The sequence below is a fragment of the Thermobia domestica genome, chromosome 2 (genome assembly GCF_964235325.1).
Source record: "Thermobia domestica chromosome 2, izTheDome1.hap1.1, whole genome shotgun sequence".
Taxonomy (NCBI): Eukaryota; Metazoa; Arthropoda; class Insecta; order Zygentoma; family Lepismatidae; genus Thermobia; species Thermobia domestica.
Genome location: NC_137455.1, coordinates 214,231,005 through 214,247,696, shown reverse-complemented (window position 1 = coordinate 214,247,696; position 16,692 = coordinate 214,231,005).

The following is a 16,692-nucleotide window of genomic DNA, read 5'->3' as shown; positions in this document are numbered from 1 at the left end:
CTTTAATGAACTTATACGAGTGACACATACTGAAAGAAGATGGCATGCTGAACAGTTTAAGTAGCAAAGAATAAACTTTCCCAATACTTTGTTTCAAAGTGCACCTTCCGCACTTACCATGTTCATATTTCTTTTAAAAAATTGAAGGAAAAATGTGCTCAGATAAAGAGACAAAATTTAGTGTAGAAACAACCAGCGAGGAATGATATAACTGTAACTAACTACATTTAAGAAAACTGAGATTATAAGAGATAACTACTGAAAAGCTTGTTCAAAAAGTAAAAAAGGGACATGGATTTTCAACTTTACAGCTTTCACATTCAATCCGAAAGTCGCTACTTTGCAATGTGCAACTTTGAAATACTGCTATTCTTCTTCTTGAGTTTAAATTCAATTCTTTAGTTCGCAGTGGCTTGTAATGTAAGTTAAGAATTGTAAAGTCTGCTTACATGTATAGTGAAAATTCTCCTCCAGTTTATGTATGTATCAAATGTAAAATTTTCTAGATATCAGTTAGCGTACGCATTTCTCACTGAATACATAGCGTGCAAATCTTAATGCCCCTGCAAAATTTCAGTTTAACTTTTATTCCCACAACCGTCCGGCATAGATTCTACATATTGTTCTCTTTATACTAAGCTTGCGTAGGTGTGTTGCACTTAATGAAACCACTATTTCTTTCTCAACATTTAGTTCATGAATAAATGGCCAGCAAAAACGAGTTTTCTTGAATTGCAATACGCGCAAAATATGCAAATCATGTCAACATTAACTTTTGATTGAGAGGTTGATTGATTGATTGATTGATTGGGGTTTAGTGGTGACATCAACAACGAAGCAATTTGTCCCCATTACCATAAAGATCCATGCCATAAATAAAAGTTTAAAATCAAACATGCCAAAACATAACAAAATACTGCTGCAACAGAGACGTAAAAATTTAAGAGCAAAGATAAAATAATAAATATATGATAATAAGAAACATATAATAATAACAATAAATCTATAGCAATAACACTAAATAGTAATAATAGTAGCAACAGAAACTATATATATCAATAACAATAAATACTAATCAGTAATTCCAAAACTATATATATTAATCACAATACTAAAAAAAATATAACACATCATAAATCAACGATTCAGGCAAATCTCCCCACATAGGCCAAATACTGTCCACTCAGTATCCATCAGGTTGTCTTCCACCATACCAGATTTCAAAGAAACTGAAGGTAGCTTACAAACAGGTGGAGAGTTTGTTCTTTTCGGGAAAATGACTGTATTATTCAGATATATATATTGCATAAATTGTAGACCAGCTCTATAAGGTGAGTGGCAATGAAATGTATCTCGCCGACGTCAACCTGAAAGAACACTAACGGAAACATTTGTACGTGGAGTATTGGGAGATTTGCTAGTCAATGCAAATGGGGTTTGAATTTTTGGACTTTTATTGGGAACAAGATCAGTTTAGGTGGAAACGTCGGATGTCTGAGTTGCCAAAGATTTACAAGAGGTAACTGCAACTGTAGCAAATGACACATAAGCGAGAGAGAGATGATTTCTTTAAAGCGACGTTTAGTATCAGCAGCAACCATTAGCTCTCGACAACCATTAGCTCTCGGATAAGTTTCTCACATTGAAAAACTGGACAGTCCCGAGACCAAGCAGAATGTTAGACCTTGCAATTGACACAGAAAGGCTTGGTCACTGTACAACGTTCCATACCATGACTACCCTGTCCACAATTCGCACAAAGAGCATCACTCGCATTACACGACATGCTAGTCTGCCCGAAGTGTTTACATTTGAAACAGCGCAGGGGACTGGAAATATAGGCATGGATCTTAAGTCAATAATAACCAGCCTTTAAGTAGTTCGGAAGTATAGGAAAATGAAGGTAAGAATTAGTGACTGAGTAGCAATGAGGTCTCCTGACCTCTTACTTTTGAGAAGAGCTACCTCTACAACACGTTGGTTAACCAGCTTCTATTTAATCTTCTCCTCGGTGGCATTTAGGAGGTCCCAACATGATCTTACACCACGAGAAACGTGCAGTAGGGTTCTATCGACATGTATGCTGGTGCAATGGAAGGTCATTTGAGTAGCTTCGCTGTTTATTTCACGTCAACTGTTTCCAACAAATAAAGTGAAATTTCGTAATATCTTTATAACTTTATTGATAAGGATCAGTGTTGGGTAAGTTACTTGTAAAAATGTAACGCGTTACAAGTTACTTTACTTTCTTTCAAAATGTAACGCGTTACTTTCCCCAAAAAGAAACTGTTATTTTACTTCGAAAGTAACGCGTTACTAACACGTTACTTTTAGGTCGGAAACTTTAAAAATGTCAAAAAATTATGACTTCAATTTCTGTACTACTATTACTACCGCTATTATTATTATTATTATTATTATTATTATTATTATTATTATTATTATTATTATTATTATTATTATTATTATTATTATTATTATTATTATACGTTCTGAATCGCTTTATGTAAATGCAAACTTTTTCATGTAATGTAACATCGATAAAATGCCATACTGCGTTAGTCGTAGGGATGGACACGAGCGAGTTCGAACGAGTTTTCTTTGACACTCGATTCGACTAGAAACAGACATCTTTGAGCTCGACCCGAGCACTCGACTCGAAAAATTTTCTCCAACTCGACTCGAATTGGGGTCGTGTTCCGAGTCGACTCGAGCCAAATCCAGTGTGTAGTTTCGAGTACATTTTTCAAGTATATTACATAGACACTATAGTTATTATCAATGACACTACTACTACTACAGCAACTTTTATTATTATTATTATTATTATTATTATTATTATTATTATTATTATTATTATTATTATTATTATTATTATTATTATTATTATTATAACAACACCGTATATAAAAAGAAAGATAGGCGGTTTGTATTTGAATACTAAAAAGCTAGTTGATTGTCAACCTCGGTAGTCGTGAAGTCTAGGAGTCAAGGACATTGTTCACGAGCTTCTGAATTTGGGTTGAGGGTCTAGGTTGAGTATTCGGGCTCGAGCCAAACACTGTTAAAAGTTATAGGGCATCTTCAAAACTGCTCGGCCCGGGTTTAGAATTGTCAACGACTCGAGCTGCCCGACTCACAGCTCATTCACTATCGACCCGAACCGAAAAGTGAGCCGAGTCAACAGCTCACCCAACCGACTCGGCTAGAGCCCTCGGCTCAGTTGAGCCGAACCGAGCAAATGGCTCATCACTACCAAGCCAGCTCCAGCTCCGATGGTTCACTCCAAGTGAGCCGGCTCGAGCCATCTTCTCAGTTGAGTCAAGCCGAGCTGACAAGTAAGGGACCATATGGTTGTCGCGCAAATCAGATGCAGACATACGCCATCTGATTGAGCATGAAAAGATATGGAGAACACAGAAATTTAAGGTGCTAAGGGCCATAGGGAGAGGAGCGAGGAAAGAGGACACATTGAATGTCGGCAAAATTGAAGAAAGTCAGGAATGACGGGAAAAGTTAAGTTCTTGCAAACAGGGAAAGAAAGTTAACCAAAAGAACGAAACTAAACATAACAAGGACATCAAGGACGAATAAAGATCATAATCAGAATTACCATCCGGACCGCAGTGTTGTCAGCGCTGCATAACATTGATATGGAAGGTATAGCACAGTATAGCCATTCATGCACAAGGAAAACTATTAGTAACACAAAAGACAATTGAAAAGACTCTGTACTCGTGCGTAAAAAGGTTTAACGATAGTCGTGAGTGAATAATATACATGAGGGAGGACGAATATAGACATGAAAGTGAAGGGAGTACACATGATAACACAGAAACGAAAGTGTTTGGGAGCATCGTTCCATGATGATGATGATGATCGGTGTTCTGCCCGAAGACAGGTTTCGACCTGAAGGTCCCTGGGCTTGATGAACCCATGGTGGTTTGCTATTGATTCCAAAAGATGATACGCTTTGCGTTTGTCAAATGTGGCTACTCCAATGAACATCCTGGACAGTTTGAAACACCTTCCGCATATTGCTTTGAAAAAGGACTCACAGAAGAATGCTGCAGAGACGCGTGTGACCAGCTTGCTTTCATCCGCTGTGCTCACTGCGAAAAATGTTTGTGTGTTGACCACGCATTCATTCGTGATCTTCATGTCAACTGCAATTAAACTACAAATGGTGCGTACTGTTCTCTATTTTCCTCCATTTGCATTCACGCGAGTGTAATATTCACTCACGACTACGCTAAACCTTTTTACGCACGTGTGCAGAGTCTTTTCAATTGTCTTTTGTGTTACTAATAGTTTTCCTTGTGCATGAACTGCTATACTGTGCTATACCTTCCATATCAATTTTATGCAGCGCTGGCAACACTGTGGTCCGGATGGCAACCCTGATTATGATCTTTATTCGTCCTTGATGCCCTTGTTATGTTTTATTGCTCTCTTTTGGTTGACTTTCTTTCCCTGTTTCCACGAAATTATCTTTTCCCGTCATTCCTGACTTTCTTTAATTTTGCCGACATTCAATGTCTCCTCTTTCCCCGCTCCGCTCCCTATGGCCCTTAGCACCTTAAATTTCTGTGTTCTCCATATCTTTTCATGCTCAATCAGATGGCGTATGTCTGCATCTGATTTGCGCTACAACCATATGGTCCCTTACTTGTGAGCTTCTTATAAAAAAAATCTCTTGTGGTATCGTTATCGAGACAAGACGAGATACAAGCGGTGTCCCCTCTCGTAAGCAACACTAAAATTATTCCATGGCTTTCGTTTTCCAGTGTAATCAGGCCATGAAAAAGAACGAGCAATTTATCAAACTCGACTAGACTCTAAACTCGACGCGAAAAACTGAATCGGCTCGGAACTCGACTCGCGGATATTTCCCTTGATTTGATTCGAAACTCGACTTGAATTCGAGTCGAGTCGAGTTTTAGCTTCACTTGTGTTCATCCCTATGCGTTAGAAAAAATGGTTGCTTATTATTATTCTGCTAAACTAATTATATAATAATAACAATGTTATCTAAAACTAAAAATAAAGAATATAAAGAAACATTACACTACTCTGTAATCAACGGGACTCTAGGATAAGCAAACTGATCTGAAAGAACTCCAATATTACATACCATCAGCAAACTATGTTCTAGTAATAAAGTAGGTCTGCTCATCAAAACACTGTTTATTCATATTAACCCCTTGCTGTAAATCGTTAATTATGGCACCCTAGTTGTTGATCCTCAGCTCTTAAGAAAAAAATATTCTTTCAAATGTTCGAACGGTAAAATATTTTCCTTCTCCATCTTTATGAAAAACAACACCAATCAAAGTAAAATAGACTACCGGTATCATGCACTCCTAGTTCACTCACTGAATGTATTGATTTGGAACTGCCAAAATCTACGACAAAATCTTCCAGGTACTTGCAATCAGTACACATGATTTCCCTAAGGCTGTCCTCATCTTCAAGAAAACAGCAAGTGGCACTACGAACTTATCTGTTTCCCTGTGTGTCTGTGACTGTCGGCCACTGACATACGTAGTTCATGCTCGATTGTTTCATTCTGAGAAATTCATTTACAGGAAAGAAACATTTGTTTTCGAAAAACAAAAATACATATATTGTAGTTACTAATCCGAAATGTAACGCAAACTAGGTACGTTACTAAAAAATTTGTAACGCGTTACCGTTATAGTTACTTTGGAAAAAATGTAATGCGTTACTAGGAAACGTTACTTAAAAAGTAACGCGTTACTTGCGTTACGTTACTTCCCAACACTGATAAGGATAAGGAGACAAGTATTTAATAGCAATCGGATGGTTTGCTTCAGCATTGACACTATCAACATCTTTATCTATAATTACAAGATATCGGACAAGAACCATCAAGATACTTGTTTTTTCCACAGTATCCATAACTTAAAAAGTATGTCTTATTATCTTTTGGTTTGGACGTCTTCGCAGATGATGATCCCTGATTCAATTTTAAGGATTTTTTCGTAGCCATATAAAGTTGGTATCAAACATATATTTATTAAGGAAGAACGTTTGTGAACGCCGCAGCTTTACATCGGAGTCTTTCGAGGAGAACTCACGCTACTCCCCTGGCTATCCCATAAGCACGCCTTCACCGTAGGATCAGCGTGGGATCGACGCGGTCAAGAGGAATGGGAGTAGAAGAAAACCATACCCGTCGACACAGACACAGGGTCCTGATAAAAGAAGAAATAAAACTAAAAGAAACAACCTGTCAAACAACAACAAGAACAAGAACAAAAAAAGGCTCCACCATCCCAGAAAAGAAAAAGTGCAGTCTTTTAATCTGTTCGTGCTTTAATTATTGTTTTATTTTTGCATTTTTTATTTTATAAGAGTTGGACATACAATAACACAAGCACTGGACGAAACAATAGCAGGTTCGGATGGGTCCAAGTTTACCCAAGATTGGGGAAAACGTGTGCAGATCATCCACTTCCCAAAACCCTCACCAACCATTCCGGCACCACTCTATCCAGTTCTACTGGGTATAAAGAGAGCCACAGAAATTCTTGGTGTACAAAGTCCGTGACTTAGGCAACCAAATTTACGCCCGCTCCAAGATAAATTACGCCTTGTAAAGTAGTTATAACAGCAGCATGAAGTTCCCAATCTGTTAAAAAAACAAATCGTAAAGAGTGTTTTTGTGCAGGGGTGAGCAGAACTGCTGGCTGACGAAATGATAAAAGGGAGTCTCTGGATACTTGTACTCACAGTACACAGAACAATAACAGAAAAAAAAATATACGGAAACCAGAGACTCGGATAAGAAGATAACAGTCGAGGAACTTAAATAATCTCATAATTAACTCAAATGACGAATTATAAGCAAGTTCGACAATTATAAACAAGACTTCAAATGACTATCAATATATGAGTATCAAATAATATACGGATAGATTCTGAGGTATACGTAGTAGGTTATTTTCAAGTAAACACAAAGCCTTGCGCTGAGTTTTGAAACTATAAACCATAGTCCTACCTGCAAATTAATTAAAATATGGGTCGACCATTCGGGGGAAGAGCACAGCCACCAATGAAAATTTTGGGTGTGCAACAGGACCTGAGCTTTTAGGTTCCGGCGCCACTGATTGATACGTAATGTTACTTCGAAAGAAGAACTTGTCCGATTTCAATATTCATTACATGACCTTTGAAACTGCTAAATATTGGTATGGAGTATTTTATTTGTAAATGTTAAAAATGCAAAATTCGATAATGATCAAACGACTAGGAGAACTTACCCGTGCTAAGCGTATTCCCCTTAGGTTGAAAATATAACTGAAGGTTCTTGATTTGAATAATGTTTGTGAAAATTTACACATTGAGACACAAGGAGATAAAGGAGAATATAGTATCAATAAACAACAATTTAAAAATGCACGAAATTAACGATTAATACCAAATATAGAACCATGAACAGAATTAACTCTGTAACTTGTTTTCCCAATTCATTTTTCTTCCTTTATTTTCAGGATTACAACATCACTGAATATCTCCACTGGAGATTATCTTTCATTCAGCAGCATCCAACTGGAACTCAGACTTGTAAATGAAACATTGTAAAAAGTTTATAAAGGCGAGGAAGAGACTCGAACTCGGAGCACAGGCTTAGAAAAGCACAATGCTAACCACTCACCTAAAGCGATCCATATTAGAGCTGAATTAAATAAAGAGTCTTTTCTGTTCGTTCAAAGCAGTGGCTTGTTAATAGTCATATTCAAAACAGAGGAATATTTAATTGAGAACGCGGAGGGTATTATATCACTGTATTCACTACATTATTAGCATTTCAGATTTAAAAAAGAAAACAAAATTCAAAACTAATTTATTTTGAATGAAGTACCTCGCGTATATTACACTCGTAAACAAACTTAAGATGAATCAAATACTGTGAAGTAATTGTTGTTCAGTGGTCAAGACGCTTAACCAATAATTTAAAGGTAATCAACTCTTATCCACGAACGACCAGTATATTTTTCTTTCATTTTAGAATTTTCGGTGGCGATTGATCAGCGATGATACATGTTCTATTATCTTCAGATATTTGAATACTCGGATGTTTCCATACTTGAACTATCAAACCTCTAGGAATAACAATAGCAATAATAATTATTATTATTATCTCATTGAAGATTAAAAGTTAGGAGCTTATTATCACTCAGAGCATAACATTACAAAAAGAAACGTGATATTTAACAAGAATATTTCGGTTTTGTTTACTGTTGCCCATGAGAAGAGGAATTTCTCATCTCGTTTATAAACAAAAGAAAAAAAGAAAAATTGAGACGTTAATTAACATTTTACATTCGAGACGGGACAAGGCTAACTCAAATTATCCTCTCGCTTCGGAGATGAGAATTGAGACGAAACTAAAAGTATCGTAAACAATTCTCGTTTTATCTCGATTCTCGAAATAGTGTATGTCCTTTCTTTAAGTAACAATTGCTTTCTGGACTGAATCTTATACGCTATTTTGTTCTGTGTAGGAATGGTCTGTGTAGGTATTTTTTTGTAGCAAAGCTTATATAATTACTTCTTCATATTCTAAAGGTTAGTTTATTATATGCCTTACTGTTCAGTGATATTCAGTTATTTTTATTGCAGTTATTTTCCTTAAAACGTACAGTAGAATACTTTCTACTTGAAACTATAGTGGAATGCTTTCGTTTAAAATTTTCGTAGATCCAGAGGTGTGTCCTGGAGGTCCGCACAAACTCTCAAAATTAATACTTATCTATAAGTTTTGTCTAATTTTAGGGCAAATTTAAAAATGTTATTATTATTATTATTATTATTATTATTATTATTATTATTATTATTATTATTATTATTATTATTATTATTATTATTGAAAGTTTAAGACCGCAATATTACGTCCTATTGCAATGTAAATAAGCATACTGAAGTTCATAGGAAAAGAAAAAGAAAGGATACGATATACTTTCGAATGATTTGGGTCCGAAAGGAAACGAGGGGTAGAAGGGCTCCTGGGCAATATTAATATCGAAAGTTCGGTTGATTAAACAAAAACTAAGTAGGATTTGTCTTCATTACTATACATATGCGTTACATTGATATTTAAGCGTGAAGCGAAGAACGTATCAAGTGCATTTTGCGCCTATACTACGGAGTTGAACTGGAGTCCTGTAAGGTGAGGGTCCAAGGAATGGAACAGGTGATAATTGGATGGTGTCATGCCCGAGGAGTATGGCGGATGCAATAGTGTTTTCCATCCAAGGCGTAGGATGATGTTCTGTGTCATTCTAGCCATGTGGGGCTTAGCATTGCCCCGTAACGGATGAACCCCTTAGCGAATGAAAAGTGCTGGCTCCACGGTTTTGAGTTTTTCTTGAACACGGCTCAACTACTGACAGTAGACAGTTTCATTGATGTTCTGCTCTGACCAGCAGGTAGCAGTTCCACACGCGTCGCGAGCAGCCCACCAAACACACAGGAAGACTTTCTACTGGTTTCAGCTGTTTTGAAATCGGTTCGTGAGATTTTAACCAATGATGACGACGCCATGGGGCTTCGTATAAGACCCATTCTCATCACATGTCAACATTATGTCCAGAAATGGATTCTTACTCAGACGAGACAGCAAAGAAACACAGCTGTCAGCTCGTGTAGACTTCTGGCCCGGAGTCAAATCATGTGGGACATCTCTATTTGCCAGCAAGAACTCATTCTCCATTCGGAGTTGTGTGTCAAATGCCGGTAGTTCAAATGACACACAGCCTGAGTGTTAAATTACCACAAGTATAGGATCTTTGGTGTTGTTTTTTGCGTGATTGCCAAATATGCTGGCCATCTAATTATAAAGGTTTATGTACTAAAGCTACAGTCAAACACAGTAGAAAGAAATACTTGAACAAATCCAGGTATTCTTAAAATTTCAACGTGCAAACTGCTTGATGTGTTCTCAATTATTGTCGCGTGAGTACCGCAGGATTCTGAAACTTGTATTTATGAATAGTGCACATATTAGTTCCTAAATGAAATCTTGACCGACTACGGTAGGTTTCATAGTTTTGTAGCTATGAATCCATAAAGTTATTTTTTTCATGTTTTCGGTAGCCTATAGATCCGAAAGGAAGCATTTGTGTACCCAAGTTGATCTATACTTTTTGCCTTATCTCGGTGTCAAGAATCACTTCCCAAATGTTGTTGGTGCTGATTTGAAACACCCTGTATATATACGTATTCCTAATGCGGAAAAGAGAAATGAATTTATAGCAATTTCTGTAACAATATTTAAAAATATAACCAAAACTGTTACTGCTGCTTGATTAGCACTTTATGTCATGTTCTCAGACTGAAAATCTATTTAAACGTGTGTGCTTCTAAACACCCTTCATTTCTTTGCGCTGTTTGTCTGCGTTCAAAACCTGTGCATGATTCGTTTCCTTAGCAAGAAAATGTGGGAAGAGAAGATCAACTACACACAAGAGCTGTTGCGAGTAGCAGCTTTACTATTCTGGGCAAATATATTTAAACCACAAACAAAATTATAAATTCCATCAGTGTACAAGAAATCGTTTTTCATATACGATCTATTAGACATTGCCTATAAAAACTTCCCGTTTAACGTCAAACGATTATGGTCGCTAGGCTAAGGGAGACGAATCATTATCTAATAGAATGACGGTGGAACAATTGGTGGAATTAGAATGTGGGAGGAAACTAGAGTACCCCGAGAAAATCCACAGACAAAAATTGTCTAGCACGAACTTCCTTGCCAGAGACCGTACAAGGGACTCCACGCTTTAGATGTAAGTGCTCTAACACTGAGCCAACACGTTTCGTATTAGAAATTCCTAATAGTTATTGTAAATAAGACGTTATTACGAGGATAACTGAGAAAGTGCACAGCACATAATTCACTGTGAATTATTAGAATCATTCCACTACACTTAGCACTTCAGAACGAATGTAGCCAATTTTGAAATAATAAGACCAAGTAATGAATTAGCACACTTGTCTGGGATATATTAATCCGTATTGCCAATAAAGAAACTAGGATCATTTTATAAATTTAGCACAGAACATGCATCTCTTGAGTTGAACTTATATTTTATGATGTTCCTGCAAATTGTACTTTGTTATCTAAACAACGTAACTAGAAACGCTTATCGAACAGTCTTCTTGATTATGTTAATCAATAAAAAGGTCGATATTTATATGAAAAAATGCTGACAATAATAATAATAATAATAATAATAATAATAATAATAATAATAATAATTATTATTATTATTATTATTATTATTATTATTATTATTATTATTATTATTATTATTATTATTATTATTATTATTATTGTGTTCTTACAGAATATGATATTAACTTTATATATAATTATTTCTCGGAAGACAATTGGTAATCATTCTATATTAGCACAAGACTTAGATGAACTTTATGAAGTTTGATCATCATCCATCACAATTTAAATGGAAATAGGAAACTATGTCCCTCTGGCTGCAATCTTATAAAGACCACTATTGCAATATGGAGTTTACTGCGGACTTTAGATAAGCAAAATGCTTTGTAGTATTTGCAACTCAATTTAAGTAGCGCGACAGTATAATGAAAACGAGTGAAACGAAGCTTAAAAATTCTAAGGTTCTGCTCTGGTGGTTAAAGGCAAAGGATGATAAAGGAGTCAGGTGATTGATGATGAACGAATTGGTTGAGTGAAGATAGGGAAAGGCACGAGACAAGTTGGAGGAAATCCACGGACTCAGTTTTTTAACACAAACCAACATGAGTAGTGCCAAAGCTGCAATGTCAGAGAAAACAAACCATAAGTTTCATCTCTTAAAATACCTATGTTATATATTTTAATAGATAAGCCTATACATTACTACATAATTTTATTATCCACATGATTTTATATTCTTCATATGGGTATACTATACTTATTTTTAACTTATATGATTATGTGTGTGTTTGTGGAAAATTACTACAACCATTTTAAATATTTTTACATAAATCATCCTCAAAAATGTTAACATAAAGAATATTGTAAATTCTGCAATTGAATTTTGAATTTTCGGAACTTGCTTCCGTATTTCTTGGATGGAAGTACGAAAAGACCTCAAATATTTTAGGCATACCCTGAATTTTATTGAGATTGGTGATTTTGAAATCACTCTCACTACCTAGTCTGGCTTTTAGATGTGTACTTCTTTTAATCCACTACGATACTCTTTGCATTATATACTTGAAATATTTTTTTTAATATACGGAACGAGCTATATAACTTTGGAAACTTTTCCGTTTAAATACCTCTTTACAAAATAAATGAAAAGAAATTTTGTTATTTAAAAAAACTGCTTTGTTAGTGGTATACTTATATTTGTATTTGAGATTAGAATAGCCTTTTTACAAGTTACTTTAATGAGAAATAATCATTTTTTTCTTATCCATTTTACAACCCATAGATGAAAGTTGGAACACTGAATTTTCTCTAATTATTCTCAAAGTTTGAAATGGTGCACTGTATTAGGATCACATTTTAGTTCATCGCTATTCAGTTAACCTCTATACTTAACAACTTGACATAGTCTCGTTAAAAAGAAAAAAGTTTCATAGTCCAATACGACAAAAATATTTTTTAAAAAATCAATTTCAATTAGCGTTGGTATCAGGGAAGATCTGAGATAGCTCTTTTCGAATTCATATTATCTTCGTAAACATTAAATGGTAGGTCCAATATGTATATTTTATATCAGAAATCGTTGAATTTGAATTTTCTGTCTAGTGAAGTGTTTTACTTATTTTACTTCGACCATAAATAAAGCGTAAAATGGACACAAATTTGGACAAAACAAAATGGAGAAAGTGGGAACAGCTATGTTTTTGTTTTACATTAATGAAGAACAATTTTAGAAGTGAGGGAAGAATGTGTATGTATTGCTACTTCGTGAGATTTTTAATTGTTTATCTTTAAAAGAAAAACACAATAGAAAAGAATATTATAAATGAACCAATATTTTAATAACAATAACTTCGTGTTGCGTTGTCATGGAACAGTTGAAATTTGCTTACTACATCTGAAAAAATAAAAATAAAACAACAATAAACACAAAGAATTGGAGATTGATGAAAACCTGTGTTGGTTTACATTCTGAGTGAGATCCAAATGTGACAAGTTCTACGTTCAAGTTGAAATAGATTTCGACAGCTCAGAAACAATCGTTTCTAACAGTAAAGATGCCAGCTAAACCAGAAGCATCATTTGAGATTTTGCTTGTGACGAGATAAGATTCTCAATTGTAAGTAGATCTTTATGTATTTTACTGGTATATTGTCATTGTATTGATTAAAATATATACCCGGTGTAAATCTTATACTTTCCGAGCGAGCTACAATTGGTCTCATCTTGTGTCCCTAATGCTGCCTCTGAGGCAAACATTTGAACTTGAAAGGTCTCTAAATTGAAACTTTGAGATTTGGATTTGGCTTCCTTTCTTTCTGTCAGAATCACTGCACGCCGCAACAATTCTCAATATAAAATTAAATTATATTTTACACTTTCTGTTTTGGCATATCTATTGTTGAGTATTGTTAACCCTAGACTACCCAAGGTACCTTCCCCCTTAATCTACACAAGGTGAGCCTTTGAGGCTTATGGTGAGTTTTAGAACTATTTTAGTATTATTATAATCAACCAATTGCATGTCAGTGCCCAGCTTAATACTAAACTATATGCATGAGACGTGAACCATATGATTAGTGGTGACTATACGAGACCGCCGTAATTCCTAAAATAAATTTTACCAAACAGAAAGAACTTTGTCATGGACTGTACATGCATATGTATTAATAAATGTTTAGTTTGCATTCATTATTCATAACTTCCAATCTGTAAGAAGCTACTTCCGTTACAAAATTCTTGAAAATATTGCTCGTAATCTTAATTGGCTACTGTCTTTAAACTGGTAATAACTTTTCATAGGAACTATTTTAACATTTGTGCAATATGAGCATAGTATAGCAATACTGTTGAATACTTCTTTTATTATTTTAAATAGTGAATGCATGGAGTGTAATAAAAAAGAGAATTCGCAGGATCTCTTCACAAATCCAGAGAAGGCACTTAATTTTTCATCTTTGTTACTCAAAGAGGATAACATCTACTCTCCTTTTATTGCACAGCGTACGTCTCCAAGCAAGAGAAGAAAAGAAAACGAATGAAGGAAAGAGTATAAAAACTGGGTAATGCATTTCTGAGAATACCTACGTGAATGAAAGATATGAAATATCTTGCGTGCTTACAAACATTAATGCTCTGCTCTGACAATAGAGGTCTAGAAAAAGAGCGAAAGGGGAAGCAGGAAAGAAACGAAAGAAAGAGATAAAGAAAATAAAGATAGGGAAGAAAATGAAAATCTATGATAAGAGACTTAAGATCAATGTCACAGAGAATAGTTACCGTATTCTAAGTTAATATAATGTTAGTGATTCAGGTTACGTAATGGAAAACGAATCCGTCTTTATATAAATCCCTCTGCTGCAAAACTAAGAAAAAACAGAAAGAAGAAGATAATGAAAGAATAAACAAATCTAGAAAAAGGAAAAAAAAGAACAGAAAAATAAATATCTTTGAGAAGAAAAGTACAATTTTGAAAATATAATAGGAATCCGAGCCTTATTTTCTGTCTTATACGAATGTTATGTTGCTTCTGGCAAAATACAATCTTTGTCTGGAATGGTTAATCGAAACACAAACATTGCCTGAAGTGAAAAGACGAAATGTTTGAATGAAGTAAATACAATTGACGCTCAGAAAATTTCAACTGCTGCAATAAAATATAAAAAAAAGCAAATTCAATACAATGGAAGGGCTCTGTTACTTATTACACGAGCTCCAAGAATGTTGATTACTATCCCAGTTTCCTTTGTAAGTTTACTCACTGTATTTGAATGCACACATTCTAACTCTCCTGTAAGTATTGTTTGTGTTTCGCCTGTGCGAGCTCATCTTTCAATTAGTGTTGCCGTTCGGGATATTCCGGAATACATTTCCTGATAATAATTACGAAGCTTCATTTTGGTCATGAGGTAAAGTTGCTAACAATGGTACTTTTTTCCTCATTTGTTGAATCTTCTGCATAGTTATTTGGGTTGCTTCGTTTAGAAAATAAAAGACTTCATTAGCGTTCTATTTACGTGAGTTGCATTGGCTATCGTTATTGGTTTATTCTGTACTGTTTATCTTCCACGTCTTGAATGGAGAGAATAGGTTAATACTAGCAATATTTACGCATTGGTTTTAGCATGATACCACTTAGTTTTATTATTATTATTATTATTGCTTAGTGTTACTTTTGCAGATTCTCACCATTACTAAAAATATATTTTAGTTGTAATTTATTTTATTTCATGTATAGGGTTTATAATCTTCTAAGAATGTAGCCACACAAAATCATTTTCACTATTGTAATTATTGATTAATTAAAGCGATTTCTGCCTCTTCTTTATTGAGTTTAATGTTCATTGCTTTACACTGACAAAAAAATCGTATGTGGCGTACGTAAATTCGTATGTTACATGTGTAAATCTGTAGTTTTTGAACTTAACGTACAGCAAACGTATAACTGAAAACGCATCTTTTATAATACTTTCTTTATAAGGCTCGGTTCAGGCGTGCAGAAAAGTCTGTTGCGAGCCCGCAACAGACTCGCAGCAGACTCGTGCGGGCGTCTTAGCCCAACCACTTCACATAGACATAGAAAACAGCTGCAGTTGAATGAAGATGGAAGTTGAAAGAAGAAAACTTGCTGTTTTTGTATACTTAGGTAGTAGAATCCTAAGAAAGAAACAGAGACGATACTGGGTTCATCCGTATGTAAGCTCACGACTGCTTAAAGATGCATTTTCTTCCATGTTTATTGAATTGCGCAATGACGAAGAAAAGTTCCTTAATTATTTTCGCATAAGCCATACCACCTATTGAAATGTTGGCTGTTATATTAATGAGTTGATTTTGAGTTTAACGTCCCGTTCAGCAGCGAGGCTATATGAGACGTGGACATACTGATTAACGTGGAATCCGAACTACATGAGCTCCCGACGGGAATCGAACCCGCGCCTCCCAGGCAAAGGCGCGTACACTAACCGCTTAGCCACGGAGGAGCTCTGGCTGTTACATTAAGGTAAGTTAATTATGTTAACTAATTATCGTTTGTAAGAGCACAGAAAGTTAAACACTCGGAGACCTATTCATAGACATTTTCAGATGTTATTAGCGGCCACTGGCTTAGTTCAACAATTGCGTGACTAATTTCGATCTTTTGACATAGTTGGTGGCTTTAAATTAAAAATGAGACATTTATTTGAGACTTCCCGAATATCCCGCTCAAGAGGGGGTGTTTCAATAATAGTAAAATTCCCCTTTATTGTTCACAAATTACCGAATGTGAGGATTCGCTTCAGTTAGAGATGTAAAATTCGGCATGTAAACTCATAATAAAAATAATCGAGCACAGGTCTCAGCGTCTTTGAAAATTTTCTCTTGAAGGGGAGAGGGAGGATTTCTATAGTAGTGGGGTCCGGTGGCTCAGTGATAGAGTGTTCACCTCTGGTTCGATCCCAGCTTGCGTCAAGTGGGCTTTGTGCTGCGAGAAGCACCATGTGCGTGAG